This window comes from Oncorhynchus keta, chromosome 5, assembly GCF_023373465.1.
Source record: "Oncorhynchus keta strain PuntledgeMale-10-30-2019 chromosome 5, Oket_V2, whole genome shotgun sequence".
In the NCBI taxonomy this organism is placed as follows: Eukaryota; Metazoa; Chordata; class Actinopteri; order Salmoniformes; family Salmonidae; genus Oncorhynchus; species Oncorhynchus keta.
Genome location: NC_068425.1, coordinates 17,604,069 through 17,619,730, shown reverse-complemented (window position 1 = coordinate 17,619,730; position 15,662 = coordinate 17,604,069). Strand labels below are relative to the sequence as shown.

Genomic DNA, 15,662 nt, shown 5'->3' with positions numbered 1-15,662 from the left:
TTTGTCCTGGCGGGGAAGCAGATCTTGCAGCGGATGTGTCGTGACAAAATCGACTGGGAGGACCCCCTTCCAGATGACCTACGTTCCCAGTGGGAATTCTGGCTCCAAGGTCTACAAAACTTGTCTGAGATAAGGATCCAACAAAGCTACTTGCCATCAAGTTTCAAGGAGGTGCAGAGTTATGAGCTCCATCACTTCTCTGACGCTAGTACCTCAGGTTATGGAGAGTGCTCATACCTCAGAACAATCAGCACCGCAGGAGAAGTTCATTGCTCCCTAGTTATGGGGAAGTCAAGAGTCGCCCCCTCCAAGGTTACGACCATACCACGACTGGAACTTTCAGCAGCGGTGGTAGCTGTTCGAACAAGTGACATGCTCAAAAAGGAGCTAGAGATACAAGGTCTACAGGAATACTTCTGGACCGACTCGAAGGTAGTTCTTGGCTACATCAACAATGAAGCCAGAAGATTCCACGTCTTTGTAGCTAACCGTATTCAACGCATTAAGCAAAGCACAGATCCCGAACAATGGAGATATGTGACCTCTGAAGAGAATCCTGCGGATAATGCTTTCCAGAGCTCTCACATCAGAACAGCTCATGGCTTCCAACTGGTTCACAGGTCCAGACTTTCTTTGGCATGAAGAACTTCCCAAAGGACAAGTCAAGGGGGAAGAGTTCTCAGACAATGATCCAGAGCTGAAATCCCTGGTCCATGATACCCAAGCAAAGGAAGAAAGATCATTACTAGATCACCTTCATAAGTTCTCAGACTGGGCAAGAGTGGTAAAAGCTATTGCCAGGCTCAAACGATATGTGAAGGAAGCCATAGGCTTAAAATGGAGGTCCAGTGAATCTACAAGCATAGAAGAAAGGAGAGAGGCAGAGCTCACCATTATAAAGATGGTTCAAGAAGCAGCCTTCTCCCATGAGATACACAACCTCAGGCACCAGAAAGACATCAAGACCAAAGATAAAGCAAGCAAGTTGCATAAATTGAGTCCATTTCTGGATGAGCAAGGTATCCTCAGGGTGGGAGGTCGCTTGGCTCATGCAACTCTTCATTCCCATGTGAAGCATCCCGCAATCCTGCCAAGAGATAGCCACTTGTCAGTGCTGCTCGTCAAGCACTATCATGAAAGAGTACGACACCAAGGACGATCAATGAGCTGCGATCCAACGGTATATGGATCCTAGGATGCAGCAATGCAGTTTCCTCTCACATCTACAAATGTGTGAAATGCAGGAAATTCAGAAGATGTAAAGAAGGGCAAAGGATGGCAGATCTTCCGAAGGAACGCATGGAGACCGCGCCTCCCTTCACATACTGCGGGATGGACTGCTTTGGACCTTTCTATGCCAAGGACGGAAGAAGAGAGTTAAAGCGTTATGGGCTCCTATTCACTTGCATGGGCTCCCGAGCAGTTCACATTGAAATGCTTGACGACTTAACCACCGACGCTTTTATCAATTCCCTGCGTTCATTCATTGCCATACGTGGTAATGTTCACAAATCAGATGTGATCAAGGCAGCAACTTCATTGGCGCAAGACGCGAGTTTGTGGACGCCCTGAAAGAAATGGATCAAACACGACTGAAGGAACTTGGATGCGAGTTTATCATGAACACCCCATCTTCAAGTCACATGGGTGGTGTTTGGGAAAGGCAAATCCACACGATACGAAGTGTCTTAACATCCACTCTTGATCAGTCAGACGGAAGACTCGACACCGCTTCTCTGCGTACCTTTCTCTATGAAGTCATGGCGATTTTAAATAGTAGGCCCCTAACTACGGAATATCTGAATGATCCATTAGGTCCAGAACCTCTCACGCCAAATCACATCTTAACAATGAAGTCCACAGTTATCTTACCGCCACCTGGACAGTTCATCAAGGAAGATCTTTATCTCCGCAAGAGATGGCGCAGAGTACAATTTTTAGCCAATGAATTCTGGACAAGGTGGAAGAAAGAGTACCTCCTAAACCTCCAACACAGACAGAAATGGAGTAAAGACAGAAGAAACGCAAGGATTAATGACATTGTCATTTTGCAAGATGATACTGCACCACGCAACCAGTGGAAATTGGCAAAGGTTACAGAAGTGTACCCGGGACAGGATGGCCGGGTGAGAAGATTCAAGTTACTGATCAGCGACTCAACCCTAGATGAGAGAGGTAAACGCATCACCAAACCCACCTATCTGGAGAGGCCCATCGATAAGACAGTCACCCTCCTGGAAGCCGATCAAGAAACCTGCAGACCCCTTTCACAGAAATCACCGGTGATTGGTGGGAGTGTAACTGACAGTTAGACTTACAGGTTATGTCGTTGTCTTTTGTTTGAATTGTTTATGTGTCCGCTGTGCAGGGGAAATGATAATACAAGCGGAACTACGTAGCTAATACTGTTGTAACGGGGATCCTTATTGTAGCAACACACCTTTGGAGGGAAGGCAATCCTGCGCTGCGTTAGCTAAGTTTTCATGTCATCGGGTGTAGTTCATAAAGGTTGAAGAGTGTATGTTAGGATGAAGTGTGAATTCATGCCAGGAATAATAAGTGTGAAGTTTGATTTCCTCCCTTCTGTAATAAGCAGCCAATGAGGTATTTGTTCCTTTATTCATGTGTTAATCTGAACCTGTTATAACGCCGGTTAAACTGTTATGTATGTAAGCACTTCAGAGTTATACCAAGCTAATAAGTCACTCGTAAGATAAGGTTGTAAGAGTGTGCTTAACTGTATTTTTCATTTACTTTATAGTTCTCACCGAAGGTGATAATTCTGACTAAAACTACAGAATAAAGCCGCCAGTTAAAATCAAGGAACGGTTGTGCTCGTGATTACTGAAGGGAGCTACAGGATCATTAGGCTAGTGCTATGGTGGTAGCTATGTAGTCCACCTTGTCTCTACTCCTTGAGTCACAAAACACTCTCTCTCTCTCTCTCTCTCTCACACTTAATGAGTGTGCCATCAGGGTCTGGGGGTGTGAACGTATCAGGGTCTGGAGGTGTGAACATATCAGGGTCTGGAGGTGTGAACATATCAGGGTCTGACGGTGTGAACGTATCAGGGTCTGGAGGTGTGAACGTATCAGGGTCTGGCGGTGTGAACGTATCAGGGTCTGGCGGTGTGAACGTATCAGGGTCTGGGAACATATCAGGGTCTGGAGGTGTGAACGTATCAGGGTCTGACGGTGTGAACGTATCAGGGTCTGGCGGTGTGAACGTATCAGGGTCTGGAGGTGTGAACGTATCAGGGTCTGGAGGTGTGAACGTATCAGGGTCTGGCGGTGTGAACGTATCAGGGTCTGGCAGTGTGAACGTATCAGGGTCTGGCGGTGTGAACGTATCAGGGTCTGGAGGTGTGAACATATCAGGGTCTGGAGGTGTGAACATATCAGGGTCTGAACGTATCAGGGTCTGGAGGTGTGAACGTATCAGGGTCTGGAGGTGTGAACGTATCAGGGTCTGACGGTGTGAACATATCAGGGTCTGGAGGTGTGAATGTATCAGGGTCTGACGGTGTGAACGTATCAGGGTCTGACGGTGTGAACGTATCAGGGTCTGACGGTGTGAACATATCAGGGTCTGGCGGTGTGAACGTATCAGGGTCTGGAGGTGTGAACGTATCAGGGTCTGACGGTGTGAACGTATCAGGGTCTGACGGTGTGAACATATCAGGGTCTGACGGTGTGAACATATCAGGGTCTGGAGGTGTGAACGTATCAGGGTCTGGCGGTGTGAACGTATCAGGGTCTGACGGTGTGAACGTATCAGGGTCTGACGGTGTGAACATATCAGGGTCTGGTGGTGTGAACGTATCAGGGTCTGGAGGTGTGAACGTATCAGGGTCTGACGGTGTGAACGTATCAGGGTCTGACGGTGTGAACATATCAGGGTCTGGCGGTGTGAACATATCAGGGTCTGGAGGTGTGAATGTATGAGGGTCTGGAGGTGTGAACGTATCAGGGTCTGGCGGTGTGAACGTATCAGGGTCTGGCGGTTGTGAACGTATCAGGGTCTGGCGGCGTGAACGTATCAGGGTCTGGCGGTGTGAACGTATCAGGGTCTGGAGGTGTGAACGTATCAGGGTCTGGAGGTGTGAACGTATCAGGGTCTGGAGGTGTGAACGTATCAGGGTCTGACGGTGTGAACGTATCAGTGTCTGGAGGTGTGAACGTATCAGGGTCTGACGGTGTGAACGTATCAGGGTCTGGAGGTGTGAACGTATCAGGGTCTGGAGGTGTGAACATATCAGGGTCTGAACGTATCAGGGTCTGTAGGTGTGAACGTATCAGGGTCTGGAGGTGTGAACGTATCAGGGTCTGGAGGTGTGAACGTATCAGGGTCTGACGGTGTGAACGTATCAGGGTCTGGCGGTGTGAACGTATCAGGGTCTGGAGGTGTGAACGTATCAGGGTCTGGGGGTGTGAACGTATCAGGGTCTGGAGGTGTGAACGTATCAGGGTCTGGATATGTGAACATATCAGGGTCTGACGGTGTGAACGTATCAGGGTCTGGCGGTGTGAACGTATCAGGGTCTGACGGTGTGAACGTATCAGGGTCTGGCGGTGTGAACGTATCAGGGTCTGGCGGTGTGAACGTATCAAGGTCTGGAGGTGTGAACGTATCAGGGTCTGACGGTGTGAACGTATCAGTGTCTGACGGTGTGAACGTATCAGGGTCTGGCGGTGTGAACATATCAGGGTCTGGAGGTGTGAACGTATCAGGGTCTGGAGGTGTGAACGTATCAGGGTCTGGCGGTGTGAACGTATCAGGGTCTGGCGGTGTGAAGGTATCAGGGTCTGAACGTATCAGGGTCTGGAGGTGTGAACGTATCAGGGTCTGAAAGTATCAGGGTCTGGAGGTGTGAACGTATCAGGGTCTGGAGGTGTGAACGTATCAGGGTCTGGAGGTGTGAACGTATCAGGGTCTGACGGTGTGAACGTATCAGGGTCTGGAGGTGTGAACGTATCAGGGTCTGACGGTGTGAACGTATCAGGGTCTGGCGGTGTGAACGTATCAGGGTCTGGAGGTGTGAACGTATCAGGGTCTGACGGTGTGAACGTATCAGGGTCTGGAGGTGTGAACATATCAGGGTCTGGAGGTGTGAACGTATCAGGGTCTGGCGGTGTGAACGTATCAGGGTCTGGCGGTGTGAACGTATCAGGGTCTGGAGGTGTGAATGTATCAGGGTCTGGAGGTGTGAACGTATCAGGGTCTGGGGGTGTGAACGTATCAGGGTCTGGCGGTGTGAACGTATCAGGGTCTGGCGGCGTGAACGTATCAGGGTCTGGCGGTGTGAACGTATCAGGGTCTGGAGGTGTGAACGTATCAGGGTCTGGAGGTGTGAACGTATCAGGGTCTGGAGGTGTGAACGTATCAGGGTCTGGCGGTGTGAACGTATCAGGGTCTGGAGGTGTGAACGTATCAGGGTCTGGCGGTGTGAACATATCAGGGTCTGGCGGTGTGAACGTATCAGGGTCTGGGAACGTATCAGGGTCTGGAGGTGTGAACGTATCAGGGTCTGGCGGTGTGAACGTATCAGGGTCTGGAGGTGTGAACGTATCAGGGTCTGGGGGTGTGAACGTATCAGGGTCTGGAGGTGTGAACGTATCAGGGTCTGGCGGTGTGAACGTATCAGGGTCTGGCGGTGTGAACGTATCAGGGTCTGGAGGTGTGAACGTATCAGGGTCTGACGGTGTGAACGTATCAGGGTCTGGCGGCGTGAACGTATCAGGGTCTGGCGGTGTGAACGTATCAGGGTCTGGAGGTGTGAACGTATCAGGGTCTGGAGGTGTGAACATATCAGGGTCTGAACGTATCAGGGTCTGTAGGTGTGAACGTATCAGGGTCTGGAGGTGTGAAAGTATCAGGGTCTGGAGGTTTGAACGTATCAGGGTCTGACGGTGTGAACGTATCAGGGTCTGGCGGTGTGAACGTATCAGGGTCTGAAGGTGTGAACGTATCAGGGTCTGGCGGTGTGAACATATCAGGGTCTGGCGGTGTGAACATATCAGGGTCTGGCGGTGTGAACATATCAGGGTCTGGCGGTGTGAACACATCAGGGTCTGGCGGTGTAAACATATCAGGGTCTGGAGGTGTGAACGTATCAGGGTGTGGAGGTGTGAACGTATCAGGGTCTGGGGGTGTGAACGTATCAGGGTCTGGAGGTGTGAACGTATCAGGGTCTGGATATGTGAACATATCAGGGTCTGACGGTGTGAACGTATCAGGGTCTGGCGGTGTGAACGTATCAGGGTCTGACGGTGTGAACGTATCAGGGTCTGGCGGTGTGAACGTATCAGGGTCTGGCGGTGTGAACGTATCAGGGTCTGGAGGTGTGAACGTATCAGGGTCTGACGGTGTGAACGTATCAGTGTCTGACGGTGTGAACGTATCAGGGTCTGGCGGTGTGAACGTATCAGGGTCTGGAGGTGTGAACGTATCAGGGTCTGGAGGTGTGAACGTATCAGGGTCTGGCGGTGTGAACGTATCAGGGTCTGGCGGTGTGAACCAATCAGGGTCTGGCGGTGTGAACGTATCAGGGTCTGGAGGTGTGAACGTATCAGGGTCTGAAAGTATCAGGGTCTGGAGGTGTGAACGTATCAGGGTCTGGAGGTGTGAACGTATCAGGGTCTGGAGGTGTGAACGTATCAGGGTCTGACGGTGTGAACGTATCAGGGTCTGGCGGTGTGAACGTATCAGGGTCTGGAGGTGTGAACGTATCAGGGTCTGGAGGTGTGAACGTATCAGGGTCTGACGGTGTGAACGTATCAGGGTCTGGCGGTGTGAACGTATCAGGGTCTGGAGGTGTGAACGTATCAGGGTCTGACGGTGTGAACGTATCAGGGTCTGGAGGTGTGAACATATCAGGGTCTGGAGGTGTGAACGTATCAGGGTCTGGCGGTGTGAACGTATCAGGGTCTGGCGGTGTGAACGTATCAGGGTCTGGAGGTGTGAATGTATCAGGGTCTGGAGGTGTGAACGTATCAGGGTCTGGGGGTGTGAACGTATCAGGGTCTGGCGGTGTGAACGTATCAGGGTCTGGCGGCGTGAACGTATCAGGGTCTGGCGGTGTGAACGTATCAGGGTCTGGAGGTGTGAACGTATCAGGGTCTGGAGGTGTGAACGTATCAGGGTCTGGAGGTGTGAACGTATCAGGGTCTGGCGGTGTGAACGTATCAGGGTCTGGAGGTGTGAACGTATCAGGGTCTGGCGGTGTGAACATATCAGGGTCTGGCGGTGTGAACGTATCAGGGTCTGGGGTGTGAACGTATCAGGGTCTGGAGGTGTGAACGTATCAGGGTCTGGCGGTGTGAACGTATCAGGGTCTGGAGGTGTGAACGTATCAGGGTCTGGGGGTGTGAACGTATCAGGGTCTGGAGGTGTGAACGTATCAGGGTCTGGCGGTGTGAACGTATCAGGGTCTGGCGGTGTGAACGTATCAGGGTCTGGAGGTGTGAACGTATCAGGGTCTGGCGGTGTGAACGTATCAGGGTCTGGCGGTGTGAACGTATCAGGGTCTGGAGGTGTGAACGTATCAGGGTCTGGCGGTGTGAACATATCAGGGTCTGGAGGTGTGAACATATCAGGGTCTGGAGGTGTGAACGTATCAGGGTCTGGAGGTGTGAACATATCAGGGTCTGGAGGTGTGAACGTATCAGGGTCTGGCGGTGTGAACGTATCAGGGTCTGGCGGTGTGAACGTATCAGGGTCTGGAGGTGTGAATGTATCAGGGTCTGGAGGTGTGAACGTATCAGGGTCTGGGGGTGTGAACGTATCAGGGTCTGGCGGTGTGAACGTATCAGGGTCTGGCGGCGTGAACGTATCAGGTCTGGCGGTGTGAACGTATCAGGGTCTGGAGGTGTGAACGTATCAGGGTCTGGAGGTGTGAACGTATCAGGGTCTGGAGGTGTGAACGTATCAGGGTCTGGCGGTGTGAACGTATCAGGGTCTGGAGGTGTGAACGTATCAGGGTCTGGCGGTGTGAACATATCAGGGTCTGGCGGTGTGAACGTATCAGGGTCTGGGAACGTATCAGGGTCTGGAGGTGTGAACGTATCAGGGTCTGGCGGTGTGAACGTATCAGGGTCTGGAGGTGTGAACGTATCAGGGTCTGGGGGTGTGAACGTATCAGGGTCTGGAGGTGTGAACGTATCAGGGTCTGGCGGTGTGAACGTATCAGGGTCTGGCGGTGTGAACGTATCAGGGTCTGGAGGTGTGAACGTATCAGGGTCTGGCGGTGTGAACGTATCAGGGTCTGGAGGTGTGAACGTATCAGGGTCTGGAGGTGTGAACGTATCAGGGTCTGGAGGTGTGAACGTATCAGGGTCTGGAGGTGTGAATCAGGGTCTGGATCAGGGTCTGGAGGTGTGAACGTATCAGGGTCTGGAGGGGTGAAACGTATCAGGGTCTGGGGTGTGAACGTATCAGGGTCTGGAGGTGTGAACATATCAGGGTCTGGGGGTGTGAACTTATCAGGGTCTGGGAACATATCAGGGTCTGGAGGTGTGAACGTATCAGGGTCTGACGGTGTGAACGTATCAGTGTCTGACGGTGTGAACGTATCAGGGTCTGGCGGTGTGAACGTATCAGGGTCTGGAGGTGTGAACGTATCAGGGTCTGGCGGTGTGAACGTATCAGGGTCTGGAGGTGTGAACGTATCAGGGTCTGGAGGTGTGAACGTATCAGGGTCTGGAGGTGTGAACGTATCAGGGTCTGGCGGTGTGAACGTATCAGGGTCTGGAGGTGTGAACGTATCAGGGTCTGGGGGTGTGAACGTATCAGGGTCTGGAGGTGTGAACGTATCAGGGTCTGGCGGTGTGAACGTATCAGGGTCTGGCGGTGTGAACGTATCAGGGTCTGGAGGTGTGAACGTATCAGGGTCTGACGGTGTGAACGTATCAGGGTCTGGAGGTGTGAACGTATCAGGGTCTGGAGGTGTGAACGTATCAGGGTCTGGGGTGTGAACGTATCAGGGTCTGGAGGTGTGAACGTATCAGGGGAGGTGTGAACGTATCTGGAGGTGTGAACGTATCAGGGTCTGGAGGTGTGAATGTATCAGGGTCTGGAGGTGTGAACGTATCAGGGTCTGGCGGTGTGAACGTATCAGGGTCTGGCGGTGTGAACGTATCAGGGTCTGGAGGTGTGAACGTATCAGGGTCTGGAGGTGTGAACGTATCAGGGTCTGGAGGTGTGAACGTATCAGGGTCTGGAGGTGTGAACGTATCAGGGTCTGGAGGTGTGAACGTATCAGGGTCTGGCGGTGTGAACGTATCAGGGTCTGGCGGTGTGAACGTATCAGGGTCTGGCGGTGTGAACGGTCTGGAGGTGTCTGGGGTCTGGAGGTGTGAACGTATCAGGGTCTGGAGGTGTGAACGTATCAGGGTCTGGAGGTGTGAACATATCAGGGTCTGGAGGTGTGAACTTATCAGGGTCTGGCGGAACATATCAGGGTCTGGAGGTGTGAACGTGTCTGGAGGTGTGAGCGTATCAGGGTCTGGTGGTGAACGTATCAGGGTCTGGCGGTGAACGGTCTGGCGGTGAACGTATCAGGGTCTGGCGGTGTGAACGTATCAGGGTCTGGAGGTGTGAACGTATCAGGGTCTGGCGGTGTGAACGTATCAGGGTCTGGAGGTGTGAACGTATCAGGGTCTGGAGGTGTGAACGTATCAGGGTCTGGAGGTGTGAACGTATCAGGGTCTGGCGGTGTGAACGTATCAGGGTCTGGCGGTGTGAACGTATCAGGGTCTGGCGGTGTGAACGTATCAGGGTCTGGAGGTGTGAACGTATCAGGGTCTGGAGGTGTGAACGTATCAGGGTCTGGAGGTGTGAACGTATCAGGGTCTGGAGGTGTGAACGTATCAGGGTCTGGAGGTGTGAACGTATCAGGGTCTGGCGGTGTGAACGGTGTGAACGTATCAGGGTCTGGAGGTGTGAACGTATCAGGGTCTGACGGTGTGAACGTATCAGGGTCTGGCGGTGTGAACGTATCAGGGTCTGGAGGTGTGAACGTATCAGGGTCTGGAGGTGTGAACGTATCAGGGTCTGGCGGTGTGAACGTATCAGGGTCTGGAGGTGTGAACATATCAGGGTCTGGAGGTGTGAACGTATCAGGGTCTGGAGGTGTGAACGTATCAGGGTCTGGCGGTGTGAACGTATCAGGGTCTGGAGGTGTGAACGTATCAGGGTCTGGAGGTGTGAACGTATCAGGGTCTGGAGGTGTGAACGTATCAGGGTCTGGGGGTGTGAACGTATCAGGGTCTGGCGGTGTGAACGTATCAGGGTCTGGCGGTGTGAACGTATCAGGGTCTGGCGGTGTGAACGTATCAGGGTCTGGAGGTGTGAACGTATCAGGGTCTGGAGGTGTGAACGTATCAGGGTCTGGAGGTGTGAACGTATCAGGGTCTGGCGGTGTGAACGTATCAGGGTCTGGAGGTGTGAACGTATCAGGGTCTGGCGGTGTGAACATATCAGGGTCTGGCGGTGTGAACGTCATCTGGCGGTGTGAGGGGTCTGGGAACGTATCAGGGTCTGGAGGTGTGAACGTATCAGGGTCTGGCGGTGTGAACGTATCAGGGTCTGGAGGTGTGAACGTATCAGGGTCTGGGGTGTGAACGTATCAGGGTCTGGAGGTGTGAACATATCAGGGTCTGGCGGTGTGAACGTATCAGGGTCTGGCGGTGTGAACGTATCAGGGTCTGGAGGTGTGAACGTATCAGGGTCTGGCGGTGTGAACGTATCAGGGTCTGGAGGTGTGAACGTATCAGGGTCTGGAGGTGTGAACGTATCAGGGTCTGGCGGTGTGAACGTATCAGGGTCTGGCGGTGTGAACGTATCAGGGTCTGGAGGTGTGAACGTATCAGGGTCTGGAGGTGTGAACGTATCAGGGTCTGACGGTGTGAACGTATCAGGGTCTGGAGGTGTGAACATATCAGGGTCTGGAGGTGTGAACGTATCAGGGTCTGGCGGTGTGAACGTATCAGGGTCTGGCGGTGTGAACGTATCAGGGTCTGGAGGTGTGAATGTATCAGGGTCTGGAGGTGTGAACGTATCAGGGTCTGGGGGTGTGAACGTATCAGGGTCTGGCGGTGTGAACGTATCAGGGTCTGGCGGTGTGAACGTATCAGGGTCTGGCGGTGTGAACGTATCAGGGTCTGGAGGTGTGAACGTATCAGGGTCTGGAGGTGTGAACGTATCAGGGTCTGGAGGTGTGAACGTATCAGGGTCTGGAGGTGTGAACGTATCAGGGTCTGGAGGTGTGAACGTATCAGGGTCTGGCGGTGTGAACATATCAGGGTCTGGAGGTGTGAACGTATCAGGGTCTGGGAACGGTCTGGATCAGGGTCTGGAGGTGTGAACGTATCAGGGTCTGGCGGTGTGAACGTATCAGGGTCTGGAGGTGTGAACGTATCAGGGTCTGGGGGTGTGAACGTATCAGGGTCTGGAGGTGTGAACGTATCAGGGTCTGGCGGTGTGAACGTATCAGGGTCTGGCGGTGTGAACGTATCAGGGTCTGGAGGTGTGAACGTATCAGGGTCTGGCGGTGTGAACGTATCAGGGTCTGGAGGTGTGAACGTATCAGGGTCTGGAGGTGTGAACGTATCAGGGTCTGGGGGTGGGAACTTATCAGGGTCTGGGGGTGGGAACTTATCAGGGTCTGGGGGTGTGAACGTATTAGGGTCTGGAGGTGTGAACGTATCAGGGTCTGGAGGTGTGAACGTATCAGGGTCTGGCGGTGTGAACGTATCAGGGTCTGGCGGTGTGAACGTATCAGGGTCTGGAGGTGTGAACGTATCAGGGTCTGGAGGTGTGAACGTATCAGGGTCTGGAGGTGTGAACGTATCAGGGTCTGGAGGTGTGAACGTATCAGGGTCTGGAGGTGTGAACGTATCAGGGTCTGGGGGTGGGAACTTATCAGGGTCTGGAGGTGTGAACGTATCAGGGTCTGGGGGTGTGAACGTATCAGGGTCTGGAGGTGTGAACGTATCAGGGTCTGGAGGTGTGAACGTATCAGGGTCTGGAGGTGTGAACGTATCAGGGTCTGGCGGTGTGAACGTATCAGGGTCTGGAGGTGTGAACGTAGGGTCGGGGGTGAACAGGGTCTGGAGGTGTGAACGTCTGGCGGTGTGAACGTATCAGGGTCTGGAGGTGTGAACGTATCAGGGTCTGGAGGTGTGAACGTATCAGGGTCTGGCGGTGTGAACGTATCAGGGTCTGGAGGTGTGAACGTATCAGGGTCTGGCGGTGTGAACGTATCAGGGTCTGGAGGTGTGAACGTATCAGGGTCTGGAGGTGTGAACGTATCAGGGTCTGGAGGTGTGAACGTATCAGGGTCTGGCGGTGTGAACGTATCAGGGTCTGGAGGTGTGAACGTATCAGGGTCTGGCGGTGTGAACATATCAGGGTCTGGCGGTGTGAACGTATCAGGGTCTGGGAACGTATCAGGGTCTGGAGGTGTGAACGTATCAGGGTCTGGAGGTGTGAACGTATCAGGGTCTGGAGGTGTGAACGTATCAGGGTCTGGGGGTGTGAACGTATCAGGGTCTGGAGGTGTGAACGTATCAGGGTCTGGAGGTGTGAACGTATCAGGGTCTGGCGGTGTGAACGTATCAGGGTCTGGAGGTGTGAACGTATCAGGGTCTGACGGTGTGAACGTATCAGGGTCTGGAGGTGTGAACGTATCAGGGTCTGGAGGTGTGAACGTATCAGGGTCTGGGGGTGGGAACGTATCAGGGTCTGGGGTGTGAACGTATCAGGGTCTGGGGTGTGAACGTATCAGGGTCTGGAGGTGTGAAACGTATCAGGGTCTGGAGGTGTGAACGTATCAGGGTCTGGCGGTGTGAACGTATCAGGGTCTGGCTGGTGTGAACGTATCAGGGTCTGGAGGTGTGAACGTATCAGGGTCTGGAGGTGTGAACGTATCAGGGTCTGGAGGTGTGAACGTATCAGGGTCTGGAGGTGTGAACGTATCAGGGTCTGGAGGTGTGAACAGGGTCTGTATCAGGGTCTGGGGGTGAACTATCAGGGTCTGGAGGTGTGAACGTATCAGGGTCTGGGGTGTGAACGTATCAGGGTCTGGAGGTGTGAACGTATCAGGGTCTGGAGGTGTGAACGTATCAGGGTCTGGAGGTGTGAACGTATCAGGGTCTGGCGGTGTGAACGTATCAGGGTCTGGAGGTGTGAACGTATCAGGGTCTGGAGGTGTGAACGTATCAGGGTCTGGAGGTGTGAACGTATCAGGGTCTGGAGGTGTGAACGTATCAGGGTCTGGAGGTGTGAACGTATCAGGGTCTGGCGGTGTGAACGTATCAGGGTCTGGCGGTGTGAACGTATCAGGGTCTGGCGGTGTGAACGTATCAGGGTCTGGGGGTGTGAACGTATCAGGGTCTGGGGTGTGAACGTATCAGGGTCTGGAGGTGTGAACATATCAGGGTCTGGGGGTGTGAACGTATCAGGGTCTGGGAACATATCAGGGTCTGGAGGTGTGAACGTATCAGGGTCTGGGTCTGGTGTGAACGTATCAGGGTCTGGACGGTGTGAACGTATCAGGGTCTGGCGGTGTGAACGTATCAGGGTCTGGAGGTGTGAACGTATCAGGGTCTGGAGGTGTGAACGTATCAGGGTCTGGCGGTGTGAACATATCAGGGTCTGGCGGTGTGAACGTATCAGGGTCTGGCGGTCTGGGAAATATCAGGGTCTGGAGGTGTGAACGTATCAGGGTCTGGAGGTGTGAACGTATCAGGGTCTGAACGTATCAGGGTCTGGAGGTGTGAACGTATCAGGGTCTGGAGGTGTGAACGTATCAGGGTCTGGAGGTGTGAACGTATCAGGGTCTGGCGGTGTGAACGTATCAGGGTCTGGAGGTGTGAACGTATCAGGGTCTGACGGTGTGAACGTATCAGGGTCTGGAGGTGTGAGGCGTATCAGGGTCTGGAGGTGTGAACGTATCAGGGTCTGACGGTGTGAACGTATCAGGGTCTGGAGGTGTGAACGTATCAGGGTCTGGAGGTGTGAACGTATCAGGGTCTGGAGGTGTGAACGTATCAGGGTCTGGCGGTGTGAACGTATCAGGGTCTGGCGGTGTGAACGTATCAGGGTCTGGAGGTGTGAATGTATCAGGGTCTGGAGGTGTGAACGTATCAGGGTCTGGGGGTGTGAACGTATCAGGGTCTGGCAGTGTGAACGTATCAGGGTCTGGCGGCGTGAACGTATCAGGGTCTGGCGGTGTGAACGTATCAGGGTCTGGAGGTGTGAACGTATCAGGGTCTGGAGGTGTGAACGTATCAGGGTCTGGAGGTGTGAACGTATCAGGGTCTGAACGTATCAGGGTCTGGAGGTGTGAACGTATCAGGGTCTGGAGGTGTGAACGTATCAGGGTCTGGAGGTGTGAACGTATCAGGGTCTGGAGGTGTGAACGTATCAGGGTCTGGAGGTGTGAACGTATCAGGGTCTGGAGGTGTGAACGTATCAGGGTCTGGCGGTGTGAACGTATCAGGGTCTGGAGGTGTGAACGTATCAGGGTCTGACGGTGTGAACGTATCAGGGTCTGGAGGTGTGAACATATCAGGGTCTGGAGGTGTGAACGTATCAGGGTCTGGCGGTGTGAACGTATCAGGGTCTGGAGGTGTGAATGTATCAGGGTCTGGCGGTGTGAACGTATCAGGGTCTGGAGGTGTGAATGTATCAGGGTCTGGAGGTGTGAACGTATCAGGGTCTGGAGGTGTGAACGTATCAGGGTCTGGCGGTGTGAACGTATCAGGGTCTGGCGGTGTGAACGTATCAGGGTCTGGCGGTGTGAACGTATCAGGGTCTGGAGGTGTGAACGTATCTGGAGCCAGGGTCTGGAGGTGTGAACGTATCAGGGTCTGGAGGTGTGAACGTATCAGGGTCTGGCGGTGTGAACGTATCAGGGTCTGGAGGTATGAACGTATCAGGGTCTGGCGGTGTGAACGTATCAGGGTCTGGGAACGTATCAGGGTCTGGAGGTGTGAACGTATCAGGGTCTGGCGGTGTGAACGTATCAGGGTCTGGAGGTGTGAACGTATCAGGGTCTGGCGGTGTGAACGTATCAGGGTCTGGGAACGTATCAGGGTCTGGAGGTGTGAACGTATCAGGGTCTGGAGGTGTGAACGTATCAGGGTCTGGAGGTATGAACATATCAGGGTCTGGCGGTGTGAACGTATCAGGGTCTGGGAACGTATCAGGGTCTGGAGGTGTGAACGTATCAGGGTCTGGCGGTGTGAACGTATCAGGGTCTGGAGGTGTGAACGTATCAGGGTCTGGGCGTGTGAACGTATCAGGGTCTGGAGGTGTGAACGTATCAGGGTCTGGCGGTGTGAACGTATCAGGGTCTGGCGGTGTGAACGTATCAGGGTCTGGAGGTGTGAACGTATCAGGGTCTGACGGTGTGAACGTATCAGGGTCTGGAGGTGTGAACGTATCAGGGTCTGGAGGTGTGAACGTATCAGGGTCTGGGAACTTATCAGGGTCTGGAGGTGTGAACGTATCAGGGTCTGGGGGTGTGAACGTATCAGGGTCTGGAGGTGTGAACGTATCAGGGTCTGGAGGTGTGAACGTATCAGGGTCTGGCGGTGTGAACGTATCAGGGTCTGGCGGTGTGAACGTATCAGGGTCTGGAGGTGTGAACGTATCAGGG

The 15,662-nt window shown here is 53.4% G+C and overlaps 1 protein-coding gene and 1 long non-coding RNA gene across 6 annotated transcripts in view; one reads left to right on the top strand and one right to left on the bottom strand.

Annotated features, from left to right (window-relative positions):
- The window catches only part of LOC118384602 (glutamate receptor ionotropic, NMDA 2B), a 159,899-nt gene that overhangs the window by 118,654 nt on the left and 25,583 nt on the right, over nt 1–15,662 (bottom strand).
- Nucleotides 4,994–14,614, top strand: LOC127930033 (uncharacterized). Of its 5 annotated transcripts, none has more exons than XR_008136577.1 (3): nt 4,994–5,036; nt 9,938–10,009; nt 14,511–14,614. It is a non-coding gene; the product is annotated as an uncharacterized LOC127930033 (long non-coding RNA). The 5 variants fall into 5 exon arrangements; XR_008136576.1 differs by lacking the exon at nt 4,994–5,036 and adding an exon at nt 5,636–5,678; XR_008136575.1 differs by lacking the exon at nt 4,994–5,036 and adding an exon at nt 6,300–6,342.